At 41.5% G+C, this 18,884-nt stretch overlaps 1 long non-coding RNA gene across 3 annotated transcripts in view; it reads right to left on the reverse strand.

The window, feature by feature from the left end:
- Nucleotides 1-358: 358 nt before the first annotated feature.
- LOC142070613 (uncharacterized) overlaps nucleotides 359-18,884 on the reverse strand; it is a 55,409-nt gene continuing 36,883 nt past the window's right edge. For all 3 annotated transcript variants that reach the window (XR_012666504.1, XR_012666505.1, XR_012666503.1), the window contains 3 exons: nucleotides 12,439-12,999; nucleotides 5,878-5,972; nucleotides 359-4,697 (listed from right to left, as the gene is read on the reverse strand). This is a non-coding gene — a long non-coding RNA (uncharacterized LOC142070613). The remainder of the gene's footprint in view (nucleotides 4,698-5,877; nucleotides 5,973-12,438; nucleotides 13,000-18,884) is intronic.

Below are 18,884 nucleotides of genomic sequence, written 5' to 3' on the forward strand. Positions count from 1 at the left end.
CATGCATATAACTCCCTGGCATTTGCACTTACATTTAAAAAGTCAACTGCTCCTTAGTTGCTGTTCCTTTCTGGAGCTCTGGAAAACTTTTTGTTTCATAAATATTTTGATGTGACATTACCAACGTCCTTGATGTTATTCATTTTCACATACAATCTTTTTTAGTCTGTACTCTCAGTTTCATTGCAAGTTTCACCAACTGCCTGGGGATATGGGAATCACAGAAAGCATTTTTCTTTATGTTCATAGGCAGCAAGGTGGAAGATCACATGGCTGGGATTAATGGTTCAGTAGTACGTAGGAATGGATAAGCTGGAGTAGCGTGCCCTAAAGCTAAAAACACACACATTTTGGACAGTTATGAGAGACATGCAAAAGGTTCAGTTTATTTGGGTTGAATGATCACCCAAAAAATTTGAAATAAGATCTCCTGAGTCTGCAGAATGGGTCAGACAATCTCATATAAGCAGGCTCGCTCACCAGACGTTTTATACGGCCTGCATTTACTCCTTGTGAGAAGCAACAAGTGCACACTTTTTTTTTTTAATATAAAGTAACAAACCTCTCCATACTTCAAAGAAATGTTTGGTTTGAGTTATGATTAGGTTTTGGGTCAGCTGCTATTTTTTGCAAACTGGTTCACCAATCGCTAAGGTTATTACAGTGACTCAGTTGTGACATTCTGTGCCTTGGGGGAGCGCCCTGTTACCCTCGTATTCCTCATTTACATGTAATTGTGATATTGCATATAAAGCATGCCCTGTGAGGTATCCCGGGAAAGGTTATGATCTGCTGAAAGCCATTGTTCCATCTAAATAGGTGTATCATTTAATGCATGTAAAAATTATAAGAACTGTGGTGTACAATTTTCACTAAAATATGCTGCGGGTTTGGGAAGCGCCCAGATACTAGCTGTCCAGAGACAATGACAAGGGAAGAGGCACCCAATGCCCTTGGGTGGGTGCTGAACAGACATCACCAGTCATTGTCCAGTAGAGGAGTTACAATTCAATGGTTTACTCACAGGAGACACTCTTGCTTCACCTTGTGACTCAGCAATGCCCACCAGAAATGCCTGGACTGTGTTCTCCAAGCACATGGACTCAGGGTATAATACAGAACACAGTGGCCTCATGGTTGTCCTCTTCTCCTCTTCCCCCCCCCCCCATGCTGGAAGCAACAAGGATACTCAGAAGACTGAAGACTCCAACAGAGAAGACTGGCCCAGGTTTCAAGGGTGAAACCTGTGTACTATGAACTGCGATAGCCAGTGAGGTGAGAAACTGCTTAATCTAGATGTTGACCAGCCTAACAGGGTTGAGAGTTTAGACTGTGTGCTTGTATTTTCTTTTCTTTTGGTAGACCACAAAGTCAGAGTGGCTATCACTTATAATCGCCTAAAATCTATCTTTTTGTAATCAATAAACTTGTTTTACGATTTATATTTACCACTGAGTTTGCCTGAAGTGTTTGGTAAATCTGCTCATCAATAGAAAGTGGATATGCACCAGGATTTGTAAACCTGAAGTGGTGAACCAGTTAATAAACTTGCACTGCTCATCTTGAACAGTGCAAGATGGAATACTCCCGAGGTACAAGGCTGGGAGCTGGGGATATTTGGCTAGTGCCTTTCTCTGTGTAATTCATGAGTGGCTCTGGGAGCATTCATGCAATCTAGCTGAGTGTGGGACTCCAAATGTGGTTGTGCCTGAGTGATAACAGCAGCTGGAGGGCTTTTCTGCTTATCACTCGCAAAGCACTGTGACAGACAGCCCAGGCTGGGGAGAGTTAAGGGAGCACAATGGTCCCACAGTCCCAGGCTGCACCCCGGGGATCCCATCACAATAGTACGCCTGTTTTCAGATGGGGTGATATAGTGTTTAGTAACTAGGTAGTATCCTTTTAAATAGTTTGATCCCTGTAGTAGCTCTGTGTTCAGAAACTTACCAGAGCAGTGGTGTGCATATGTAGCTAGGCCTTGCATGTTATGTATATAATTATGGAACATGATTATTTATACACCACTGTTAATCAGGTGGTTTCTTCCTATTATGTTATGGCAAGAACAAAAGACACAACAGATGACCATCCTCTTGATCTCCTTACAGAGGAGACTAATTATAGATGCCTTGGGCCACTAGAAACATGTGCTATGGGAATTCCCAATGTACAGTCTACAGTGGGATTAGTTTTCATTTAAAAATAAAGCTATTTCTAGTCCTTCTGATTGATCAGTTCACATCCTAAAAGCTTGACAATATAGACAGATTGAGACATGACCATTAGGAAGGTGTGAACTGTGAACTTCCCTGTTTATCTCGGTGAGGTGTTAACGATATTTTAAATTCCAACACTGTGGACTATCTTACCAATTATGTTGAAAGCAGAAACAGCTAGCTAATGAGCTTTATCCAGTGGGGTTAGATCCATGTAAAAGGACATTCCATGGGAATAAAATTGCAAGTTCTAGATTGAAATGCTTTATTGAGTATTTGAAGCCCAAACTTTCAGAGCTGCATTGCATAATTTATGTGTGCAATTACTGCAGCTATAACTGCACATCATGCCAATTATGCCCATGGAATTCTGAAAATGTAGGATTCTTAAAAATTCTCAGCATAGGATTCCAGAAGAGGAAGAGAATTAAATGATGAAGATGGCTAGGCAGAGCTCTGAGAGAGCAAATCATCAGGTATTGGATGAGCTCTTGGGCAAACCTGAAAAGGTAGTTGATAGTTCAAGAACTTCAGGGAGCAGTTTTTTAAAAGAAAAGTCTGTGTGCAATAAATCAGTGGTTCTCACCCAGGGGTATGCATACCTGGGGGGAGGGGCGTACGCAGAGGTCTTCCTGGGGGTACATTAACTCATTTAGATATTTGCCTAGTTTTACGACAGGATGGGTCCTTGCCAGAGTCACCACTCACTTTACAAGATGTGCATGGAAGGAGAGGAGCTCCTGCAGAGTCCTGACACATTCATTGTCTGGATTTACTACATTTTTGACTATGCAGCTAAATTAGCCTCAACTGTATTTGCAATGCAGGCTACCTTTGCTCCAAAAATTATTAAAAACTATGTTGGTGGTGGTGGGGAAAAATTCAGAGGCTGCTCACACAATTATTCCATGGGCAGGGAATTTGCCATTTTTTGTGCTTGCTAAGGTTTGCACACATTTGTGGGTACTACCAGAAATAAAAAGTAGTAAGTCAAAAAACATTTTTACCAGAGCGCACATGGGTAATTCTCATTAAGGGCTACTTCAGCTTTCAGTCACCACCAGTTTGGGTGCTAATGTGGTTTTTTTAAGAAGGTCATGAAGTATCTTTTTATAATGGAAGAAATCTTTTTTTTAAACTCTCCCAATACTCCATGACAGGTGAACCCTCATTTTTTTGTGCAATTTGTAAGGAGGGGAAATTCTTTTGGGATGGAGACTAAGGCAGGAAAATATCAGGTTGAATAATGAAAGTTATAAGGACTGAAAATGGGGATGTTGAAAGGCTAGAATTGAAATGCTTATGCAATAGTAATTATTGAAGTTGCCACCGCTCCTGCTAGACTGCAAAATAATACAAATTATAATCTGTGGAATTTGTATGTTTAGGTACCAGTAACAGCCAGTGATTTAATTTACAATAGCTGAACTTTAGGATCAGTACAAGATATCCACAGAGAAATATTTCACATATATACAACTGTCTGCTGAAAAATTGAAAATTATAAAAGAACAGAACAGAAGGCATTTTATAACTTCACCACTGGATGGAGACAGCACATTAAATTTGTGAAAAAGAGCTTATTACCAAAGGACCTGTTATGAAATCCTTTAGCATAAGGGATTTCTTGGAGAGAATAGAACATACTGCAGCAACAAGCAGTGAAATGCCTACTAGATTTTTATGTGAAAAATTCATTCATGGTGACTTTTTACATCATGTGTTCAAGTTATTTTTATACTGAGAAGAGATGGGATTAGTAAAAAACCTTCCCTCTCTGTACAAACACAGAAATCTATGGCAAAAAAAGCAATGAAAGACAAGGGGGAAGGTGGTAGAGTCCTTCCTTATTCTTCCATGGTGTAAAAATGGGGTGTGATGTATTTGCCTTTTGTGATCATGGAAGAAATCCCCAGACCTGAAGAAGAGCTGTTTGAAAGCCTGTCTCTATCTCCAACAGGTTTCAGAGTAGCAGCTGTGTTAGTCTGTATTCGCAAAAAGAAAAGGAGTACTTGTGGCACCTTAGAGACTAACCAATTTATTTGAGCAGAAGCTTTCGTGAGCTACAGCTCAATAAAAGATATTACCTCACTCACCTTGTCTCTCTAATATCCTGGGACTAATGTGGCTACAACAACACTGCAGCCAAGACGTTCCCAGTCATCTGAGGATTTCAGGCTGAGCTGGAACTGAGTCTGCAGTTCTGGCTTCCGTGGCTAGCTGGTGCACAGGCTGGACTACAGGTCAGGCTGCCGCCAATGGTGGCTGCTGCAGCATTTGCTTTCTGCTGGGCTGCTTCACTGCTTGTACTGTCTGTGCGGAGTGGGGACCTGCAGCCCACGGAGCAGTGGGACGGCAGTTCCTACCTTCTCCCTTTGTTCTTTATACAGTGATGCACTGGAAAGGAGCAATTGCAGCTGGATGCTCACCGTCTTCCCCTCCTCCACGGATGCTGAGATCCTGAGGACAGTCAGCCGGCAGCTGTGGGAAGAGGTGGCTAGACTGAGGCAGGGACAGTCTCCAGGGAAAGCAACAGGGGTCACTGCCTGGGATGCAGCAGGGAGAGAGCTGGGCCTATGGAGGTAGCTGGGAAAGAGTCTCTGCCATCAGTCAAAAGTGAAAGAGAGGAAATTCCCACCACCTGTGTCTGTATTTCTGGTACATTTCAGGGTGTGTGTTAAGGGCCGTGGTGTCTTCAGTGGTACTTTTTAAAAAAGGCAACTGACCTGACTGTCATTTCTCCCGTCTCTAGGTCACAGAAAACGTCTGTTGCAGCTGTTACTATGTGTTATATGCAATAAATACATTATTATAAATACATTTTTAGGCCATTTAAAAATGTCATATTGGTATGCACAGTGAAAAGTCCTTTTGGGGAAAAAATTCAATGGTGCATGCGTGACAATTGTTTGCCAATCACACCCCTCTTGATTGTTTGTTCCCCAGATACAAAAAGCTATTAGATCCATTATGGACTAATTGCTTTAAAATGTCTTCATTTGTCTTAAGGCGAGGTCTTGGAAATCTTTCCACTGATTTCAGCAGGTATGTGATAAGCTCTTTACTGCACAAATTATCCCTTAAAACAAGGCCAAATTCTGATTGCCTTACTGCTCCACGACTATTCTCATTGACTTCAGAGGGACCACTTCCTTGAGTGGCATTTGGCAAATGGCATTTGGCCTTAAGGATAATATCTGCTTTGCCATCATAACGACTGTGGTAGAGGTATATATTTTAAGTCTAAATGGCTTATAATGATCAAACTGATTGTTCAATATGTAAAAACTATAAAAGCAAAATTGTGCTTCAAAGTGCAGAGCCAGAGCTGAGCAAAACTCAGCTAGTTCAATTTATGGAGCTCAAGTGCAAGCTTTTAATATCAGTTTAAAACCACTGAGTTTCCATCAATGAGTGATGGATTTTGAACACCTCAAAGATCAGTGATGTTCAGATCTAGAATTTTGGTTTGCTGCATTATATTGTTAGGGCTACCGGTGGATTTTGGTTCCAGGTTGGCATTTTGAACACTCCCAAAGTTCAGCAGTATTCATATATGGCATTTTGGCTTGGAATCCTCACTACCCAAAACTTTATGCAAACTCGTGTTCTCTTGAACCTTTGCCTAGGTTCCCTCAAAAGTTTCCAAATTCATTTTTACCTGGTTTGGAAGCTTAGTAGGAAAACTTCATGCTGCTGTATTCAGACTCTCTATGGAAAATGTCATCCTAAAGAAGATTATGAAATCTTGAAAACCTGAGTTGAAAATATAAACAGACATGAATTTCCTGGTGAGAAGCAGGTGGCAGTATTGAAGGACTACAACCCAAAGCTGTGTTTTGGGTCACTGAAAGTGCACATCCTTCCTTTAAAATAAAAGGGTTAAAATTAACAGAGATAAATCTTAAGCTGTATGTAGGGCTAATTATATAGTATGATAAATTACTTCTATATGGCTAATAACAAAACACCCCCGCCCACCCAAATTTCTGCACAGCTTTGCATCTCCCCGTGTGGCTAGCTGGTGCTTGTGTGTTTCAGTTATTATCTAAGGCTTTGTTTACATTAAGGAAATGTTCACTGGTGTAACCATGGTGTAGCTAAACTTATGCAAACCACAAATGCTGATGTGCTGTTCTGGTACATGTACTGTCCTGAGTATGCAGGCAAGATGCCTTTGTGGCATGCTTATACCTGTGCCCTACTTAATTACTTCAATGTTACATCTTACAGTGGTAACAAATTCCTTCTCCCACCTCCAGCTGACCAGGAAAGTGCTTCTCCCTCTCAGATGTGGACCTAGCTACTTGTGATCCTCACTTTTGTTACCTCCAGGATAGATAGCTGCAACTATGCCGAAGGTGAATCCATGTGGAAACGACAACTGTGCAACATGAAGAAGCTTGGCTCCTAAGCAATAAAGATAGATGAGTGGCCATTACACAGTTTCAACATTATTTGCCCCATTTGATGCAAAGTCCAGGTCTGAATTTTTAAGACCGTTGGGGGTTAAGGCCTAAGTTTAGTGCTCGATTGTGCCTTCTAGGCACAGGCTGTGGTAAGGGTCGGTGAGGAGATGTGCCACCTCAGAGACAAAACATTTTCCCTAAGGGAGCATATTGTTACAAGCCCCAACAGCGTACTAACATGCTCCAAAATAAAATCAAACATCCCCAGACTGGAGTTTCAGTCCCTGCTCTGTAAAACAAACAGTAACAATAAACTCGTGCAGTGTCTTCAGTTACAAATAAAAAGAAGCAGAAAAGAGGTTAATTTAACACAAGAACGGCCATACTGGGGCAGACCAATGGTCCATCTAGCACAGCATCCAGTCTTCTGACAGTGACTGGTGCCAGATGCTTCTGTTCATTCCCTCTGAACAGGGAAATGTATTGTGTGATACATCCCCCATTGTCCAGTCTCAGCTTCTAGCAATCAGAGGTTTAGGGACACCTAGAGCAGGGGGTTGCATCCCTGACCATCTTGGGTTAAAGCTATTGATGGACCTATTGTCCATTAGCTTCAGCCTTTTTTGAACCCAGTTATACTTTTCGCCATCACAACATTCCCCAGCAACTAGTTCCACAGGTTAACTGTGGGTTGTGTGAAGAAGTTTGTTTTTAAACCTGCTGCTTATCAGTTTCATTGGGTGACCTCCGGGTCTTGTGTTATGTGAAGGAGTAAATAATGCTTCCTTATTCACTTTCTCTATGTGATTTATGATTTTATAGACCTCTATCATATCTCCTCTTAGTTGTCGCTCTTTGTAAGCTGAACAGTCCTTGTCTTTTAAATCTCTTCTAATATGGAAGCTGTTCCATACCCCTAATCATTTTTGTTGCCCTTCTCTGTACTTTTTTCTAATTCAAATAACTTTTCTGAGATGGGAGATCAGAACCACATGCAGTATTCAAGGTGTGGGTGTACCATGGATTTAGACTGTGGCAGTCTGATATTTTTCTTATCCTGTTCCTAATACTTTGTTAGCTTTTTCGACTGTCCCTGCACATTGAGCAGATATTTTGAGAGAGCTATTCGCAATGACTCAAAAAATCTTCCTTGAGCAGTAATAGATATTTTAGACCTCATCATTTTTGTATGTCTAGTCAGGTTTATGCCTTCCAATGTGTATTAAGTTGCATTTATCAACACTGAATTTCATCTGCCATTTTAGAGACTAACAAATTTATTTGAGCATAAGCTTTCATGGGCTACAGCTCACTTCATCAGATGCATTCAGTGGAAAATACAGTGGGGAGATTTATATACATAGAGAACATCAAACAATGGGTGTTACCATACATACTGTAACCAGAGTGATCACTTAAGGTGAGCTATTACCAGCAGGAGAGTGGGGGGCAGGGGAGAGGAACCGTTTGTAGCGATAATCAAGGTGGTCCATTTCCAGCAGTTGACAAGAATGTCTGAGGAATGGTGGGGGGTGGGGAATAAACATGGGGAAATAGTTTTACTTTGTGTAATGACTCATCCACTCCCAGTCTCTATTCAAGCCTAAGTTAATTGTATCCGGTTTGCAAATTAATTCCAATTCAGCAGTCTCTCGTTGGAGTCTGTTTTTGAAGTTTTTTTGTTGAAGAATTGCCAGTTTTAGGTCTGTAATCGAGTGACCAAAGAGATTGAAGTGTTCTCCGACTGGTTTTTGAATGTTATAATTCTTGACATCTGATTTGCGTCCATTTATTCTTTTACGTAGAGACTGTCCAGTTTGACCAATATACATGGCAGAGGGGCATTGCTGGCACATGATAGCATATATCACATTTGTAGATGTGCAAGTGAACGAGCCTCTGGATACAATTAACTTAGGCTTGAATAAAGACTGGGAGTGGATGGGTCATTACACAAAGTAAAACTATTTCCCCATGTTTATTTCCCCCCACTATTCCTCAGACGTTCTTGTCAACTCCTGGAAATGGCCCACCTTGATTATCACTACAAAAGGTTTTTTTTCTCCCTGCTCTCCTGCTGGTAATAGCTCCCCTTAAGTGATCACTCTCATTACAGTATGTATGGTAACACCCATTGTTTTGTGTTCTCTGTGTATATAATTCTCCCCACTATATTTTCCACTGAATGTATCCGATGACGTGAGCTGTGGCTCACGAAAGCTTATGCTCAAATAGATTTGTTAGTCTCTAAGGTGCCACAAGTACTCCTTTTTCTTTTTGCGAATACAGACTAACATGGCTACTACTCTGAAATTTGCCATTTTGTTGCCCAGACACCCAGTTTTGTGAGATACCTTTGTAACTTCTCAGTCAGCTTTGAACTTAACTATCTTGAGTAATTGTGTATCATCTGCAATTTTTGCCATCTCATTGTTCACCCTTTTTTCAAATGAGTTATGAATATGTTGAACAGAACTCGCCCCAGCACAGATCCGTGGGAGGGCCCCGCTACTGACCTCTGTCAGAAACTGTGATGAGTATAGTCGGGCCTAGTGGTTGGAGCAGTGCCAGTTGGGGCTAGATATCAGAGCAGTGGCATTTGGGCCTAATGGTTGGAGCCAGGGGTCAGACCTGGAAGCAGGAGACTGGAGTGAGAGCAGGGCTGCAGGAGGACCAGGAACAGGGCTGGTACAAGAGCAGGGCTGGAATATGCTAAGGCTTGAGGAATCTGTCATTATCAGACAGGACAGAGTTCCAAGCCCTGAAGTGATGTTGAGAAGACTCAGCTGCTGTTCCACCTGTGAGGCTTATATACCTGCCCTGAGAGTCACCAGACTCATTCCTGATTTTGTGGATTGGCTGGAACCTAGCACAGGAGTGACTCATCACCTTAAAACCTCTTTCCACTGTGAAAACTGACCATTTATTCCTACCCTTTGTTTCCCATCTCTTAACCAGTTACTGATCCATGAGAGAACCTTCTCTTGTTTCCCATGACTGCTTACTTTACTTCTGAGCCTTTGGTGAGGGACCTTGTCAAAAGTTTTCTGAATGTCCAAGCACATTATATCTATATCTATATATATATCTATATTGGATCACTCTTGTCCACATGTTTGTTTGACCCCCTTAAAGAATTCTAATAGATTGGTGAGGGATGATTTCCCTTTACAAAAGCAGTGTTGACTCTTCAACAACATGTCCTCTTCATCTATGTATTTGAAATTCTGTTCTTTACTAGAGTTTCAAACCACTTGCCTGTTACTGAAGTTGAGCTTACTAGCCTGCAAGTGCCAGGGTTGCTTCTGGAGCCTTTAAAGAAAACCAGCATTACGTTAGCTATCTGTCAGTCACCAGGAACAGAGGGTGATTTTAGGCAATAGGTTATATACTACAGTTCTGCAGTTTCATATTTGAGTTCCTTCAGAACTCTTGAGTCAATACCATCTGTTCCTGATGCTTTATTACCACTTAATTTAGCAATTTGTTCCAAAATAAACCTGATTATAAAGAAAGTTAAAGGCAGAATAAATCTTGGAGCTCCTGGGCATGCAGCCTTCCCTTCATGAAGTGCAGCTTACTGTCCCCTGTGTGGACAGCTTGCTCTGTTGTCTGGTGTGTAGGAGGTAAGCCCTGGGACTGTCTTTTCCTTGTACAGTCATCTCCACTTATCTGGTTTGGGTTAATTTTAACCTTAGCAGATTGGAACACTTGATTTAGGACATGAGGACTGAGAATTGTACAAAAATAGCTTTTTAGCCTATGAGTCATTTTTCAGTGGGCTTTGCCAAGAGTGGGCACAGTCAAAGGAAGACAGGGGTCAGTTTCCTTGAAAAGATCATCTTAGAACTCCCTATTGAAAGGTACCATCCCACTTCAGCAGGGGTAGGATGAGTTATGGGATTGTTGGCTTAGGTCTTCCCCCTCCCAGGGCCTGCCTTTTCCTTACTCATCTTTGCCTCCTTGTATCCCTGGAGGAGCTGGAAGGAAGCAGGGTGGCCCATGCAAGGGTGGAATATATCTTGCATCATCCCACCCATTAGGCAGCCACAGAGCATCTGGCCTTTTGACAGTGTCTATCCAAACATTTCTGCTAAATGGGATAGTGTGGTTAACAGGACTAGGGGGGAAGTAATGGGAGCAGGATGTTTTCAGCAGAGGGCCCTCAACTCTGGAACCCCACAAGAGATGAGAGCAGACTAAGTGGGCACCTGAAAGTCTTCAAGACCAACTTCTTTGGGTAGACCTTCCTCAAATAACCAGTAATGACAGCTGTTCCAAGGAGTAGGACAACTGTCTCTTATGGACAACAGTTATATGATTCTTGATTATATGCGAGGCTTCTAGATACTATAGTGCTCAGTGCACCGGAAATGTTTAGACAGATACATTCATTCATAGAAATATTCTTATTTGTTTCTGGTATCACTGAAATGTGCTAGGTGCTGCACAAAATCAGAAGGGGAACTTACTTTTTTTTTAACTTTTGTTTCTGTTATGGGGGGGGAGACTTAAGCCAACAATCCCATGACTCATCCTACCCCTGCCAAAGTGGGATGGTACCTTTCAATAGGGAGTTCTAAGATGATCTCTTCAAGGAAACTGACCCCTGTCTTCCTTTGACTGTGCCCACTCTTGGCAAAGCCCACTGAAAAATGACTCATAGGCTAAAAGCTATTTTTGTACAATTCTCAGTCCTCATGTCCTAAATCAAGTGTTCCAATCTGCTAAGGTTAAAATTAACCCAAACCAGATAAGTGTAGATGACTGTACAAATACAAATAAATGTGATTAAAGGAAAGATTTCCCAACATACCCTATTAAAAATGTGAGTATGCAGGTATAGTGCCATTGTGAAATGTGTCTTCCTTTCATCTCAAACTCCTTTTTATTGTATTGGGCTTCTCATATGTCCTCCTGCAAAATGGATTCTTAAATGACCACACTAACTCCACTCCCATTTCGGTAATCTTTCTGTTTAGAGTAGGGACTGGAACTCCAGTCTGGAGGTGTTGGCTCTGATTTTGAGGAAGTTAGCATCCTGTTGAGGCTTGCAATATAAATGGCACCAATAAACTCCTGCAGAGTCTCTCGTTCCAATTAAAATAGTAAATAGTTTAAATCTAATGATAAAGTTTGTTTTAGTATGGCTGATATTGCGATCCTATCATGCAGTATGTACTGTGACTCTTTCTCTCTCTCTCTAAATAAAACCAGTTTCCTCTCAAGGGCTGTTACATCTTAATAGGTCACAGATGCAAAAAATCTAATAATAAGAGATGGAAAAAACAATTAGATTGAGTTCATTCCCCCAGCAAGGAGAGGGTATAGTCCCCGAGAGAGAATGCATCTGATATTAAATTGATACTGTAAAACATACAGGAGATGAGTTCCTGTGTGAAGATCTAGAATGCAGGATTATTTGCCCTTGTTATTTCTGTACAGAATCTAATACCACTGGATTCAGGAGCTAGTTAGACAGTGGATCCAAAGTTTGGGAAAATTCCCTGCTGCTTATTACACTAATCGTCTTTATTTCACTATTACCCTTTTTTGTTTGTTTTATTCGCCTGTTGTCTCTCATCACATGCTAAGAGTGTAAGCAGCATCCTTTTTAATTGTGCGATCAGTGCCTAACACAATGGAGCCCTGATCCCTTACTGAGGCCTGTAGGCACTACTGTGATATTGTAATGCCTGGTGGCTGAGGTGGGCTAGGGGCAGTCCCAAGCAGTAATCAAGTGTGAGCAGGTGGTCGGGTAGCTGGCAGGTCAGTCCATCTGAGAGGAAGACCAGGGCAATAGTGGGACTTGCCTCTTTCATAGGTCAATAGCCAGAAGATCCAATCCAAGGGGCCAGGACAGTCGGTTGAGGAGGTGAAGTGGGTGAGGCTGCAAGGCACTGTCAGGTGAGGAAGCAAGGCAGTCTAGGCAACGGTCTGTTCCTCAAACAGCTTCCTCTTCCTGTTGCGGATTTATAGTCCAAACACCCAGTGAGAAAATAGCCCGTCCATCCAATCAGGGACCTGGGGTGTGGCTTCTATAGGCCTTTAGCACTATGGCTGTTGGTCAGAGATGATGGTGTGGTACAGCAGCTAAGGATGTGGCATGAGAATCTAGTAAATTTGGGTTCAATATGGGGCTCCTGAGAGAGAGAAATGACAATTTCTATTTTATGAATCTTGAAAATCATTTGGAAAGTTTATGGGCTGTTGTAATGTAGACTTCTGTAGTCCCTTTCCAGGGTCTTGTGTGCCACTCCCTCTGGCTTCTTCTGCAAAGCCAGTGGTGACACAACTTTCTAAAGCCATCAGTGTCCATGCTCCATTTATGGTATTGCATTTTCCTGGGTTAAAGCTCTACTCCAAAAATAATTCTAGAAAGAAGAATAATATAAGTTGAGTGTGAAGAAGTCGAAGGCCAAAGTTTTAGACAGTTTCAGTATTTGTGAGCACAAATTTTGTGCACATGTTTACCAAATCACTACATATAAACAGATAGTTTTTGTGTCTGCAAAGTGGAAAGTCAGGTGCCTACCTACCTTTTGTGCCTGCATGTATCCATTTGCACATGCAAATATGGTAATTGCACATGCAAGCTGCCATACATGTCCTTATGTACATGTGAGGTTAAAGGTCATTTTTGAAAATGGGCTAAAAATCTCCGTAAGGAAAGATTCTATTCGGAAGTGTTTTCTACAAACCAAGGCCAGAACACAAAGGTACAAGATGAAAGCTACATAGAGCCAAAATCAGCCTTTGAGTAAACGGCCATAACCACTGAAGTAATTGGGCTGACAAGTCTGAATTTGGAATCCGCTAGGAACATAGGGATTGATGTTGTATGCTGCAAGGCAGTATACTTTTTCCCCCTTTCTTTAAAAGGTGGTGTTATTGTAGGGCACTTTCATTTCTGCGTAACTACTGTATTGCCTGCCAATGGAACTGTAATTTTGTGCAATACACATTGGTACAGTTTAAATGCACTGTTGCTGATGCATTTGAAAACCATTTACAATAACAGAGTGAGTTATTGTGAGTTATAGTGAGTCAAGTTGCAGTGGGGGAGGTTTAGGTTGGATATGAGGAAAAACTTTTTCACTAGGAGGGTGGTGAAACACTGGAATGCGTTGCCTCGGGAGGTGGTGGAATCTCCTTTCTTAGAAGTTTTTAAGGTCAGGCTTGACAAAGCCCTGGCTGGGATGATTTAATTGGGGATTGGTCCTGCTTTTGAGCAGGAGGTTGGACTAGATGACCTCCTGAGGTCCCTTCCAACCCTGATATTCTATGAGTCCCACCTGTCTTATTCTAGAACCATATGAAACCACAAGTGTTATATAAACAATGTAGTTGTAGCAAATAAAGCTTTAGATTTTTATATGCTGTGCTTTAGTTTATTTTTCTAAAGCTGTGGAATGGTGCTTTCAGATGCATTAGCCTAATACTAAAATTACTTTGTCAGACACAAGTCTTTGATAGATACTAACTGCAAAACACAAAAATGTAAATTGCATCCAGTGTCAAGGACCTGAGCAGCTCATGACAGTCAACAAAGTGAATTCCACCCTGACTGAACTTCAATTGCATGTCTGATGTTACCAAGACAATTTTATTCTCTTGGGTTCCTAAAAGCAGAAGCTGCCAAATTAGGTGTCACTTTCTATTGAGGTCAGGAAGTGAACCTCTACCTTTGAATGGACAGTGTGAGAAGAACTCATTTTCCCAACCTTCCAGGTGACAAGTTTCTTGTTCATTAGTTTTCCATTGGCTGATGCAATGTCCCAACATAACAAAAGCAATGTAAAATTGCCACTAATGACTGTGACTTGAAGTTTGAAATCTTTGTGGTTTTTCTTCAGGCTGCTTCTTTCATTCTGACAAACAACATTTGAGATGCTATGTCAGAAACATCAAAACCCACCTTCGTCTATCTGTTAAACTCCTTCAATCTGACATTGTAATAACCCGTATTTGATTCATATCCCAAGGTTGTAAATCTTTTTTTAGTGCACTGATTTTTAATATTTCATTGATAATGGAACAGAAAGCATTAACACTCGTAGTTTTTTTTTCCCCTAATGAAAATAAGCCTGAGTTTGAGCAGTGCAGATGGTTGCAAAATCAGCCTACTGTATTCTCCAAATAGGGGTACAAATTGAATGAAGTATGTTCTGTCTGAAATTAATTTTTATATATGAATTTGCCTTCTCTTTGCCACTAATTCATGTCAATTTTGTAGGGAATTAATAAGGGACTTTGAAAGGGTATACATACCCATTTTTCCCTTGAAATATTTATCAAATCAGTGTTGTTAAAATGACAGTCAAGAAAAAAAAATGCTGAAAGTCTGTTCTTGCCAAAAGCATATTTAAAAATAAACAAGAAAATCAAACCATCTCTTTGGCTATACTATGATTTACCAAATGTTCTTTCCCTCCTAGTGCTAGAATTTGTAGAGGTAAATCCCATTGTACATAACTGTGCAGATTAGAAAACTTTCTAAAAGGGACTGATCTGCATAAGTAACTTAATTTGAATAGTTTTTGCACAGGCTGAAATTGAAAATTTAAATAACAGATACTTCTTAAAAAGAATTTTTCCTTGATCAGCATTGCTTTTGGTGCCTCTAACAGTCTCTCTTGTTTTTCAATTGGAAAAGAGGTGGAGAAATGGTAAAAGTCCACTTTAGAGACTTGTGGAGAGGACTAAATAAGGACTTCCCTTGGTAGTGTATGTAACCACTATGGAGATTATATTGCTGCCTCTATCAAAAATTTGGGCTAGGATAAATTACACATAATATACTTGGACAAAGTACTGGAAGAAAAAGACTGGGTTATTAGTTTGCATTACAAAGGACCTATAAGACAATTTAATAGCCACCTACATACAAAAAATGACAAGTAACTATAATGTAATGTATAGTTACATAGGATAAATATTACTGGTGCTGTGTATGTAATACACTATACATTAGCTCACATGCTGCTCTCATTCACACCCATGCAATCCAATTGATTTCAATAACACTTGAGATGCTGAGGAGTACTTGTGGCACCTTAGAGACTAACAAATTTATTTGAGCATAAGCTTTCGTGAGCTACAGCTCACTTCATCGGATGCATTCAGTGGAAAATACAGTGGGGAGATTTATATACATAGAGACCATGAAACAATGGGTGTTACCATACACACTGTAACCAGAGTGATCACTTAAGATGAGCTATTACCAGCAGGAGGGTGGGAGGGGGCAACCTTTTGTAGTGATAATCAAGGTGGGCCATTTCCAGCGGTTGACAAGAATGTCTGAGGAACAGTGCGGGGTGGTGGGGTGGAATAAACATGGGGAAATAGTTTTACTTTGTGTAATAACCCATCCACTCCCAGTCTCTATTCAAGCCTAAGTTAACTGTATCCAGTATGCAAATTAATTCCAATTCAGCAGTCTCTCGTTGGAGTCTGTTTTTGAAGTTTTTTTTGTCGAAGAATTGCCAGTTTTACGTCTGTAATTGAGTGACCAAAGAGATTGAAGTGTTCTCCGACTGGTTTTTGAATGTTATAATTCTTGACGTCTGATTTGTGTCCATTTATTCTTTTACGTAGAGACTGTCCAGTTTGGCCAATGTACACGGCAGAGGGCATTGCTGGCACATGATGGCATATATCACATTGGTAGATGTGCCAGTGAAAGAGCCTCTGACAGTGTGGCTGATGTGATTAGGCCCTATGATGGTGTCCCCTGAATAGATGTGTGGAAACAGTTGGCAATGGGCTTTGTTGCAAGGATAGGTTCCTCGCTTAGTGGTTCTATTGTGTGGTGTGTGGTTGCTGGTGAGTATTTGCTTCAGGTTGGGGGGCTGTCTGTAAGCAAGGACTGGCCTGTCTCCCAAGATCTGTGAGAGTGATGGGTCATCCTTCACGATAAGTTGTAGATCCTTGATGATGCGCTGGAGAGATTTTAGTTGGGGGCTGAAGGTGATAGATAGTGGTGTTCTGTTATTTTCTTTGTTGGGCCTGTCCTGTAGTAGGTGACTTCTGGGTACTCTTCTGGCTCTGTCCATCTGTTTCTTCACTTCAGCGGGTGGGTACTGTAGTTGTAAGAATGCTTGATAGAGATATTGTAGGTGTTTGTCTCTGTCTGAGGGGTTGGAGCAAATGTGGTTGTATCGTAGAGCTTGGCTGTAGACAATGGATAGTGTGGTGTGGTCTGGGTGAAAGCTGGAGGCACGTAGGTAGGAATAGCGGTCAGTAGGTTTCCGGTATAGGGTGGTGTTTTTGTGACCATTGCTTATTAGCACCATAATGTCCAGGAAGTGGGTCTCTTGTGTGGACTGGTCCAGGCTGAGGTTGATAGTGGGATGGAAATTGTTTAAATCATGGTGGAATTCCTTAACGGCTTCTTTTCCATGGGTCCAGATGATGAAGATGTCATCAATGTAGCGCAAATAGAGTAGGGGCATTAGGGGACGAGAGCTGAGGAAGCGTTGTTCTAAGTCAGCCATAAAAATGTTGGCATACTGTGGGGCCATGTGGGTACCCATAGCAGTGCCACTGATTTGAAGGTATACATTGTCCCCAAACGTGAAATAGTTATGGGTGAGGACAAAGTCACAAAGTTCATCCAACAGGTTTGCCGTGACATTATCGGGGATACTGTTCCTGATGGCTTGTAGTCCATCTTTGTGTGGAATGTTGGTGTAGAGGGCTTCTACATCCATAGTGGCTAGGATGGTGTGTTCAGGAATATCACCGATGGATTGTAGTTTCCTCAGGAAGTCAGTGGTGTCTCGCAGGTAGCTGGGAGTGCTGGTAGCGTGGGCCTGAGGAGGGAGTCTCCATAGCCAGACAATCCTGCTGTCAGGGTGCCAATGCCTGAGATGATGGGGAGTCCAGGATTTCCAGGTTTATGGATCTTGGGTAGCAGATAGAATACCCTGGTTGGGGTTCTAGGGGTGTGTCTGTGCGGATTTGCTCTTGTGCTTTTTCAGGGAGTTTCTTGAGCAAATGCTGTAGTTTCTTTTGGTAACCCTCAGTGGGATCAGAGGGTAATGGCTTGTAGAAAGTGGTGTGGAGAGCTGCCTAGCAGCCTCTTGTTCATATTCCAACCTATTCATGATGATGACAGCACCTCCTTTGTCAGCCTTTTTGATTATGATGTCAGAGTTGTTTCTGTGGCTATGGATGGCATTGTGTTCTGCACAGCTGAGGTTATGGGGCAAGTGATCCTGCTTTTCCACAATTTCAGCTCGTGCACGTCGGCGGAAGCACTCTATGCAGAAGTCCAGTCTGTTGATTCGACCTTCAGGACGAGTCCACCCTGAATCCGTCTTTTTGTAGTCTTGGTAGGAAGGTCTCTGTGGGTTAGTATGTTGTTCAGAGGTGTGTTGGAAATATTCCTTGAGTCAGAGACATTGAAAATAGGATTCTAGGTCACCACAGAACTGTATCATGTTCTTGGGGGTGGAAGGGCAGAAGGAGAGGCCCCGAGATAGGACAGATTCTTCTGCTGGGCTAAGAGTATAGTTGGATAGATTAACAATATTGCTGGGTGTGTTATGTTGACATTGTCAAACTGGACAGTCTCTATGTAAAAGAATAAATGGACACAAATCAGACGTCAAGAATTATAACATTCAAAAACCAGTCGGAGAATACACTTCAATCTCTTTGGTCACTTGATTACAGACCTAAAAGTTGCAATTCATCAACAAAAAACTTCAAAAACAGACCTCAACGAGAGACTGCTGAATTGGAATTAATTTGCAAACTGGATACAATTAATTTAGGCTTGAATAAAGACTGGGAGTGGATGCGTTATTACACAAAGTAAAACTATTTCCCTATGTTTATTTCCCCCCTCCCCCCACTGTTCCTCAGACGTTCTTGTTAACTGCTGGAAATGGCCCACCTTGATTATCACTACAAAAAGTTTTTTCACCCCCTTGCTCTCCTGCTGGTAATAGCTCACCTTAAGTGATCACTCTGGTTACAGTGTGTATGGTAACACCCATTGTTTCATGTTCTCTATGTATATAAATCTCCCCACTGTATTTTCCACTGAATGCATCCGATGAAGTGAGCTGTAGCTCACGAAAGCTTATGCTCAAATAAATTTGTTAGTCTCTAAGGTGCCCCAAGTCCTCCTTTTCTTTTTGCGAATACAGACTAACACGGCTGCTACTCTGAAACTGTTGCTGTTTCAGAAACATCAAACTCTCCTTCATCTTTCTCTTCAGCTTCTTCAATTTGACATTACAATAAC

This window comes from Caretta caretta, chromosome 1, assembly GCF_965140235.1.
Source record: "Caretta caretta isolate rCarCar2 chromosome 1, rCarCar1.hap1, whole genome shotgun sequence".
In the NCBI taxonomy this organism is placed as follows: Eukaryota; Metazoa; Chordata; order Testudines; family Cheloniidae; genus Caretta; species Caretta caretta.